At 35.5% G+C, this 10000-nt stretch overlaps 1 protein-coding gene across 5 annotated transcripts in view; it reads right to left on the bottom strand.

Annotated features, from left to right (window-relative positions):
• The window catches only part of LOC144957739 (solute carrier family 22 member 15-like), a 44138-nt gene that overhangs the window by 4076 nt on the left and 30062 nt on the right, over nt 1–10000 (bottom strand). The window contains exon 1 of one of the 5 annotated variants that reach the window (XM_078889128.1): nt 3917–4055. The exons of the other annotated variants lie outside the window; for them this stretch is intronic. The gene's annotated coding sequence lies outside the window, so the exon portion shown is untranslated. Of the gene's footprint in view, nt 1–3916; nt 4056–10000 lie in introns of those variants that run through there. 5 annotated transcript variants of the gene reach the window in all.

Consider the following 10000-nt stretch of genomic DNA (forward strand, 5'->3'; position numbering starts at 1 on the left):
TTTAGGCCTCGATGCTTTCTACAATTAACGAGTAGATTTTTGACCAATCAAAACATGGAATTTGTGACACACCTTCACTCGTGGTCGGACAACCATAGTTGGTTGTTAATAAACAATAACGTGAATGATGTCGACCTCTCTATGACAGTTGTTATTGTTTTTATAGATAGAACGAAGATGACGTCACTCAGGTCTTTGGTGTTGTTGTTGTTTTTTTCCCATCCATGTTTAGGAGTAATTCTCACTCAATTGTATTAGCCAGACTATAAACGTTCAAGGTTACACATATTTGGTATTGTTCCGTTATACCTCCGTATGGCAATGTTGTGAGCCTTTTATCCAAGCGCACACTATCTATACCACCAGATGGGTGACTAGTTATCATACGATTTTCTCGATCTGATTATAACATTTTAAAACATAGTTTTCTGTGTTGGTTATAATGTTGACAAAGAGATAAAACTGTGTTTTTACCTTGACACATTCCATCGATTGTATAAAAAAAACCTGTGTTGTTCGTTATGTTTTCCAATCACTGTTATTGTTTACATTATGACGACTGTCCGAGTGGTTTGGTTATCTATGTGTCAAGTGAGCAACACTCCCAAAGGAAGACATTTAATATATAAGGAAATAAGGAATATCATGTCGTTTACAGAATTAAAAAATCTCCACTGGTTGCTGAGCAATGGGCATTTTTCGGTTATTTCTGAAAGAGCCCTCGTATATATATATATATATATATATATATATATATATATATATATATATATATATATATATATATATATATATATATATATATATATATATATATATATATATATGAGCCAAGGTCAAAAGGTGCCCGTCTGATACCCGTGTTAAGAAAATTAGAATTTTACTTAATTATAGGCTGTTTTCATTGGGTTAATGCTTGTAATCAATTGATAATATGAAGAAGAGATAAAATGAGATAGCACAACATACTCTGTTCAACAGAATATGAAATAAACAACTTGAAAGTGAAATTTGAATGCTGTTTGGCATGTGCTTAAAACGAGGTCAACGCATCACCTTTTTAGAAATCATGTAGAAATTAAATGTGATGTTTTAGCTCACGTGATTGAAATTTGACTAATAGTATAAAGTCAAAATTTACTTTTAAACGCAGTTGCAGTTTATTACATATCTGATTAAGTTTCATATAGAGTTCTTAAAAAGTTGGTGTTGCTTGTGACATTTAGTGTCATCAAACACAGCACAATACTAAGCCTCGACACGAAACGTTAAAGCTCATGTTTAATGTTTATAAAATGTTTAATTATGAGAAAAAAGCATAGATTTACTATCTGAACTCAAATCTTGGAGTAAATGTATACCGTTTTGCCAATATTGAGGTTTATTGGTTTTGGTGTCATTTGTCACAAGCAACACGGCATGCGTGAACACGTGGAAGTTTGTTTCGTTAAATGGCGATTCGCAATTTTGATCCACCCTTCTTACCAGTCTTTGAAGTGCAGCACTTTCGTTTGCCTTTACAGCGTGGCTCCAGGGAGAAAAGGTAAGTTGAACTTTGGTGTCATCGCTATTTTACATTGTCACAAGCAACACTTGATATTGGATATTACAAAGTGCCACCAAAAAAATATGTTTTCAGCTGTTATTCTATTTACAAATATGATATTATGACATCTCACATAAGACTGTGATTTTGACACAATTAATTATTTCCTTGTAATTCGAATTTTTTTATGTTTCAGGGTTGTATCAATCAAGAAAAAGACAAAACTCAAGCTTTCGACGAATCCAGATAAAAGAAGGGTTGCCAAGAAATTTGATTTGATTTACTATTAACACACTAAATTACTACAAACTAGCAGATTTGAGCAGTATGGTGATGGTTACCGTATGGTTACATGAATTCATTACCATGGCTGATATTTATCTAGTGTTTGTGTGACTTTTGGTACTTTTTGTGAACATTGGTGTCATTGGTTAAAATGTCACAGGTGACACTTAAGTTTGAAGTTTCTAATATATTTCTGTTTTCATGTTCTTCAAAGCTTGAAATGTCATTGAATTACATTTTAACGGGCGATATTAAATGTGGTCAGTTGCTATTCTTGATTTATTGAGGCAAAATTGCGTTCTAGTGCCGATTTTGACCAAAGTAATAGCAACAATGGTATTACTAATTTCTAAGTATATTTCCAATTTGAAAGTATTTAGTTTCTTAAATTATTATTGAATTTAATTTTATAGTGGTTATTGTGCTTTTTTGACTGAAAATAATGATATATTATGGACGAAAGTGTGATTTGGTGTTGCTTGTGACATAAGTAATGGTGTCACCGGTCTTATGTCACAAGTCACATTCAGATGCTCTAATTTCCATGTATATTTCTATTTTTGAAGTCTTTGGTTTATGAAATATTATTAAATTCCATATTTAACTGTGGTTATTACACTTGGTTTGACTGAAATTAATGATATATTGTCGAAATTGCAATTTGGTATTGCTTGTGACATAAGTAATGGTGTCATCGGTCTAATGTCACAAGTGACACAATGTCACTAAATAAGACATGCTTTGGTCACATTATTTCCCAACATTTTATTCCAAACGTTTCTGAACATTGCTGGTAATAAGCATATGCAATATTGTTGTAGTTGTTAATGTACAAACATTTTTATGAAATAACATATTTGCATTCTCTGTTGCTTGTGACCGATGACACCAAAAAGCAACATTTTCTCCAATAGTTGGTAATATTATTGTACAATGAATGTTGTTGATTGTGTCCTTTTGTCTATAACTTACTAAATAAAGTTTGATACTCAACAAAAATCATTTGGTTATTGAGTTTTTTGTCTCATTTTGGTGTCACCGGTCACAGGTGACACATGCAACCTATAGGTATTATTGACGATATTATGCTGTGTTAGACCTTAAAGTTATCTAAAGGGCCTTTGATTCATGAAGTACAGGGTTTTTGCTACATATATAGAAACATGAATGGACTATTATGTCACTTTTATTTTGAGAAAAAAAATTGGCACCTTTTGACCTTGGCTCATATATATATATATAATATATATATATATATATATATATATATATATATATATATATATATATATATATATATATACACACACATTTATGACCTAAATGTGTCACAAGCCCCGTAAAGAGCTTCAGAACCAAACTAGTATGTAGATAAATAACAAAGGGGGCCCTGACACCTCACTCGGTAGAGCAATCGTCTCGTAACGGAAAGGGACCGAGATCGATCCAAGGGAAATAAGAGAATGTTTTTTTTCTCTGACACCCCCCCCCCCCCACCCCCTTCCATCCCTTTTGTTGCGTCCTTTTCACGCGGTGGAATACGAGCGTTTAAAACTCCGTTCAATGGGGCTATTTGCTCTAGCGGATTTCATTGAAATAACACAAAGTTATTACCTCTAGCGTCATAGTAAAATACTCACCAGTTCCATACGTCAGATCGATCTTACCAACACACAAATCTATGTGTAACCTTTCACTTTTATATGTCTGATTGAGATGATAATTTAGTAACAACTAATCAATCAGCAATGAAGTCAAAAGACAACAAAACCATTAACCCTCTCCTTACCAGCCATTTTCAGGATTTTCCCCAAACTTCACACCCAACTAACACAAAAATAGATTTTTTATCACTCAAACATAATAGTAGTAAGTTCTTGCAATACATAATTTCTTTAGCAAAACATGCTCTACAACACACTGTTCATTTTCTTTGAATTTTATGATGTACAAGAGAAATTTGAATAAGGAAAATTTTGGTTGTATCGTAACGAATGTGACAATTTTTCTATAGTTGGTAAGGAGTGGGTTAATGACGTCAACTTCATTCATTAAGAAGAGAAAACAAAAAACAAAATAACTCACCTAATCTCCCAACACTATTTTGATGCAACTTGCTCCAGGGTGCAAGATTTCATCTGTTCTTGTCTATCAATTGTCGACTATACAGAAATTACATCAACCAGGAGGAATCTCAATTCAAGTTTAATATGCCAGATTTTATGGTGTATTCTTACCATTAAAACTCTTTTTTTAAAATACCTGATTCAAAATATTCACACATGATCTCAAAACGATATTATGCCGGTTTGATTTAGGTTCAGAAAAAAAAATGTATTGCCTGAAATATGGGACTTGGCTAAGTTTTTATTACGGTATCTATATATTATTAAAAAAGGAAAATTAAATCTATTTGATTATTTTAATTTGAAAATCCTTTTAAAAAAAAGTCATTTGAGTCAATCGTCCATAATACCAGATTTGGGTGTTGGATCAGATATACATTTGCATTGGATGAGGCAATCTGACAACTCCCTCCTCCTCAGAAGTCATATCATTTTAATATGTAACTCATCAACCCAAGACTGAAAAATTAGGGAACGGGCACCGGTGTAATATCATCATCATCATTTGTGTCAGTGCATGACATAATCAGTCGGAAGGTGAAAATTTTTGATATGCATTTTTCTTTCATTTTCTGAAAGAATATGCTCATAGAGCATTTTAATCTTTTTTTTTAAAAAGTAAATCGGGTGATTTTTCATGAAGTTTTGGTCAGATGTATGGGAATGGTATCCAGCAACTTTTCTCAAATTTCATACTTTTTCAACTTGACGAGCTGTAAAAACATATGTGAAATTAAGCTTTAATATTTCCCAACGATGTATAAAAACGGTCGATTTAATCATTTATGACAACTCATTTTGGATTTTTTTTTTTTTTTTAGTTGAGCTTCTAACTAAACTTGGCAATGTCTCAGTTCAAATCTTTTCAACATCCGACGGATTAGGACGTTCACTGTATTTCATTGAGAGCAACAGTTGGAGTCTCTTGAAGTGGCAAGAGCTAAAATCTCATAATTTTTGTCATATTTTTAATTTTAAAGCCACGATTTGACATTTTTTTCAACCCGACATAATACCCAAGTCTTGAGGTGATTAAAATAATATAATTCCTTAGTGCCAGCAGGACACTGAGTCGGAGTTTATCCCGGTTTCTATAGATAGAATGAAGTTGACTCGGGTTTTTGTTATTGTTTGTTGCCATCCACGTTTATGAGTAATTTTCACTGAACTGTATTATCCATAGTATAAAAGTTCCTGGTTACAAGAGTTTTGTGTGTTGGTTCGTTATACTTCCGGATGGCAATGTTGTGAGCTTCTTAGCCAAGCGCATACTAATCTATAGCTTGAAACGGACGTAGCACAAGGGGGAAGGGGGGGGGGCGGTGTCAGCGAAAAAAAATCTATTATAGATAGTATGCGCTTGGCTCAGAAGCTCATAACATTGCCATCCGGAAGTATATCGGACCAACACACAAAACTATGTGTATCCATGAACGTTTATAGTCGGATTAATACAGTTCAGTGAGCATTACTCATTAATAAACGAGGATGGCAAAAAACAATAACAAAGACCTGAGTGACGTCATCTTCGAACTATCTATACCTGCTGGGATCGTTCTCGGTCCCTTTTCGTAACGAGGCGAGTGCTTTACCACGTGAGCAATGGGGACACCCTTTGTTATTTATCTATAGATAGTTCGAAGATGACGTGACTCACGTCTTTGTTATTGTTTTTTGCCATCCGCGTTTATAAGTAATGCTCACTGAACTGTATTAACCCGACTATAAATGTTCATGGATACACTCAGTTTTGTGTGTTGGTCCGTTATACTTCCGGATGGCAATGTTATGAGCTTCTTAGCCAAGCGCATACTATCTATATATTTGTTTTGGTTTTTAAGCGGTAAACGACGCATGTCGTGACACATTTAGGTCATATCAGCGCCAATAAAAAGGGAGAAAAAAAATGGGTGTGTTAAGAACAATTGCTCGCTACCTTTTGGATATGACGCAACTCTATCGCAAAGTACGTTCCACCTGATCTAAAAGACCTCTAATCACCACTGGGTGGACCTGGGCGGGGGGGGGGGGGGGGGGGTCGGGGGGGACTGGGTGTCAGATGAAAAAAAGCTTGACTTCAACCCTGGTCGATCTCGGTCCTTTTGCGTGTGAAGTGAGTACTCTACCAATTGAGCTACCCGCATCCCAATTATAAAGCAAATAGTCACATATTATTAAAAGCCAATGATAAAGATAAGAAAACTCGAAAAAATCTCATGATAGAAGTGTTACAGTTTTATAAGTCTAGTGTCCAGACGTTGTCTACATGTTCAGCACTTTAAAGTCTAGAATGATAAAGATTTGTAAAAAGAAACCGGGATAAATTCCTGCTCCATCACCCTGGTGGCTCTAAAGGACTACTTTATCTTAAGGAAAATAGTACCTCCTTGCTCTCAGACCCTTGGAGTCGGGAGTTTATCCCGGTTTCTATGGCGTGAAACCGATAAGAGCAATTACTCACTGCCTTTTTTTTATAGATATGACACAAGTCTATCGCAAAATATGCTCCACCAGATCAAACAGACCTCATTACCCAATCACCACTGGGTGGACCCGGGGTGGGGGTGGGGTCTGGGGATTTGGGGTGGGGGGGGGGGTGTATGGGTTCAGAAGAAAAATCTTGACTTCAGCTGTAGTAGGTCTCGGTTCCCTTTGCGTGTGAAGTGAGTACTCTACCAATTGAGCTATCGGCATCCCAATTAAAAAGCAAATAGTCACTTATTAAAAGCCAATGATAAAGATAAGAAAACTCGAAAAAATCACATGATAGAATACAGGTTTATAAGTTCTTGAGTTAACGTTATCTACATGTTCAAAACTATAAAGACTAGAATGATAAAGATATTAATAAATAAATAGGACAAGATGACAATAAAGAGTCTTTAGTCATCATAAAATGTATTAAGTGTATGTATTAAGGGGTCATTTAATTTAATCTATTAACTGGAGTACTCTAGAAAGACACGTTGTGCGGCTATGTGGTCTAGTGGTATGACACTCGCTTTCGGATCGGAAGGTCCTGGGTTTGAGCATCACTCGGCGCATAGTAGAGTCCTTGTAGAAGGCTCTTTGCTCACATTCTCTCAATTTTCAACACTTTAAACTCATTCAACCCTTGAGATGTTTGCTACTTTTCAAAATTGGAAAAAGTGTATTAAAAATTAGCATGTACTCGTACATAGATAGTTTTACTCAACTATCATTAACATGCAAAAACAAAAACAAAAAATTAGCTTTGATACTACGTCTATAATTTGTCTCTTAAAAATGTACTAAATATGCATGGGGTAAAAGTAACAGGGGTAAACTACTACAGATATAGTCGGTGTTAGGGTTGAGTGAGTTAAAGACAAGAATGATAAAGATATTAATAAATACCCACTTGATATTAAACACAAGAAGACAACAAAGAGTCTTTAGTCATCATAAAATGTATTAAGTGTTTGTATTAAGTGTATGTATTTAACCTGTTAACTACGGTACTCTAGAAAGACACGTTGTGCGGCTATGTGTTCTACTGGTATGACACTCGCTTTCGGATCGGAAGGTCCTGGGTTTGAGCATCACTCGGCGCATAGTAGAGTCCTTGTAGAAGGCTCTTTGCTCACATTCTCTCAATTTTCAACACTTTAAAGACTAGAATGATAAAGATATTAATAAATACCCACTTGATATTAAACACAAGAAGACAGCAAAGAGTCTTTAGTCACCATAAAATGTATTAAGTGTATGTATTAAGGGGGTCATTTAATTTAATCTGTTAACTGGAGTACTCCAGAAAGACACGTGTGGCTATGTGGTCTAGTGGTACGACACTCGCTTTCGGATCGGAAGGTCCTGGGTTCGAGACTCGCTCGGCGCTTAGTTGAGTCCTTGGAGAAGGCTTTTTACTCACATTCTCTCACCGTATTCATGTGTAAAATGAGTACCTGGCCGTCAACAGCGTTGTTTCTGTACGAAAAAAATTGTAATATCGCCTAACAGGCGTTATGTCCCGTACTAAATGTTGAACGCTGCTGTTAACCAGGGACCCCTTGTAAAGCGTTTTGAGCACGTTTAGTGGATATTGCCCTATATAAACGCTCAATTTTATTTTGAAATTCGGGCAGAAAACTCGTCCTTCAAGCAATTTAAATGACCCTCATCTTCGTAAAAAAAACAAACAAACAAACAAACCAAAAAAAAACATTCAAAACCTGGGGCTTCTCGATGTTTATCTATAATAAATAGATAAATAAATAATACATTTAAAATGAGCTTTTATATAGCGCAATATCCACTTAAAGCTCTTTACAAGGGGTTCCTGGTCAACAACAACATTTAACATTTAGGACAGAACATGACGCCTGTTAGGCGATATTACAATTTTTCGGACAGAGACAACGCTGTTAACAGCCAGGTACTCATTTTACACCTGAGTACGGTGAGAGAATGTGAGTAAAGAGCCTTTTCCAATGACTCAACTATGCGCCGAGCGCGAGGCTCGAAACCAGGACCTTCCGATCCGAAAGCGAGGGTCATACAAGTGGACCACATAGCCGATTTATCTAAGTCCCGGATTTGAGAGTTTTTGACAAGATGAGTTTCATTTAAAATTGATCGATATTTGAAGGACGAGTTTTCTGGCCAATTTTCAAAATACGTGGGTTTTTTTCTCTCCATAGTATTGATGTTAACTGGTTGAATAAAAAGGTTGAGCATTTATATAGATAGTATGCGGTTGTCTAAGAAGCTCACAACATTGACATCCGGAAGTATAACGGACCAACGCACAAAACTATGTGTAACCTTGAACATTTATTGTCTGGTTAATACAGTTTAGTGAGAATTACTCATAAACGCGGATGGCAAAAATCGATAACAAAGACCTGAGTGCCGCCAACTTCATTCTATCAGTGCTTTACAAGAGTAGGTCCATATAAGTCAACAGTAACACTCAACACATAGGACGTTACATGACACATGTTCGGCCATATTACATTTGTGATACCTCGTCTCAAAACGGTATTAAGTCGGGATGATTAAAATGCTGAAAATGGAATTTGTAGCCAGAAACATCATGCTTAAGTTGAGTTTATATGCTTTATAGACGAGAACGAATATCATATTTTACTGTGATAAATACCAATGTTTCATATTTTTTACCTGTTAAACTATAATAATTTGACTTTTTAGCATCTGGTCCATTCCGACATAATACCGTTTTGAGACGAGGGGTCACATTTTTTTTTATTTCGACATGTACTCTTCTTACACATGTCTGTGGTGAGGTAGTGTGAGTAATTACTAATTAGCCTTTTCCAAAATCAAAACTATGCGCCCCACTCTCAGAGTAGAGGGACTCGAACCCTGGATTTGCTTGTCCAAAATCGAGAGTCTTACCACAGGACCGCGTAGCCGAACAAGTCGTAATTCAATAGTCTGATGTCACGTCGCCCAGCAACGGTGGCCATCGTGGTTCTAAACAAAGAAAATAGGTACTTTTTATTCTTCATGCTGGCTAGAACTTTTCATATGTCTTGTGATCAGAATGTGCAAAAGTCAAAACATGATCAGATTTATAATGTTTTTTTTTTACCTCTGGATACGCTTTTATGCTCGTCGGATAAATATTTCATATGGGCGGTTGCAATTGTTTCGATAGTTTAGAGCTGGTTACTAAGTTACCATGCGTCATTACGAGGGAAGTGACGTTAGTAGTAGTAGTAGTAGTAGTAGTAGTAGTAGTAGTAGTAGTAGTAGTAGTAGTGGTAGTAGTGGTAGTAGTAGTAGTAGTAGTAGTAGTAGTAGTAGTAGTAGTAGTAGTAGTAGTATTGGTAATAGTAGTAGTAGTAGTAGTAGTAGTAGCAGCAGCAGTATTAGTAGTAGTAGTAGTAGTAGTAGTAGTAGTAGTAGTAGTAGTAGTAGTAGTAGTAGTAGTAGTAGTAGTAGTAGTAGTAGTAATAATAATATTAGTAGTAGTAGTAGTAGTAGTAGTAGTAGTAGTAATAATAATAATAATAATAATAGTAGTAGCAGTAGTAGTAGTAGTAGTAGTAGTAGT

Source organism: Berghia stephanieae, chromosome 12, assembly GCF_034508935.2.
Source record: "Berghia stephanieae isolate SIO BIC M18660-M18661 chromosome 12, UCSD_Bste_1.3, whole genome shotgun sequence".
In the NCBI taxonomy this organism is placed as follows: domain Eukaryota; kingdom Metazoa; phylum Mollusca; class Gastropoda; order Nudibranchia; family Aeolidiidae; genus Berghia; species Berghia stephanieae.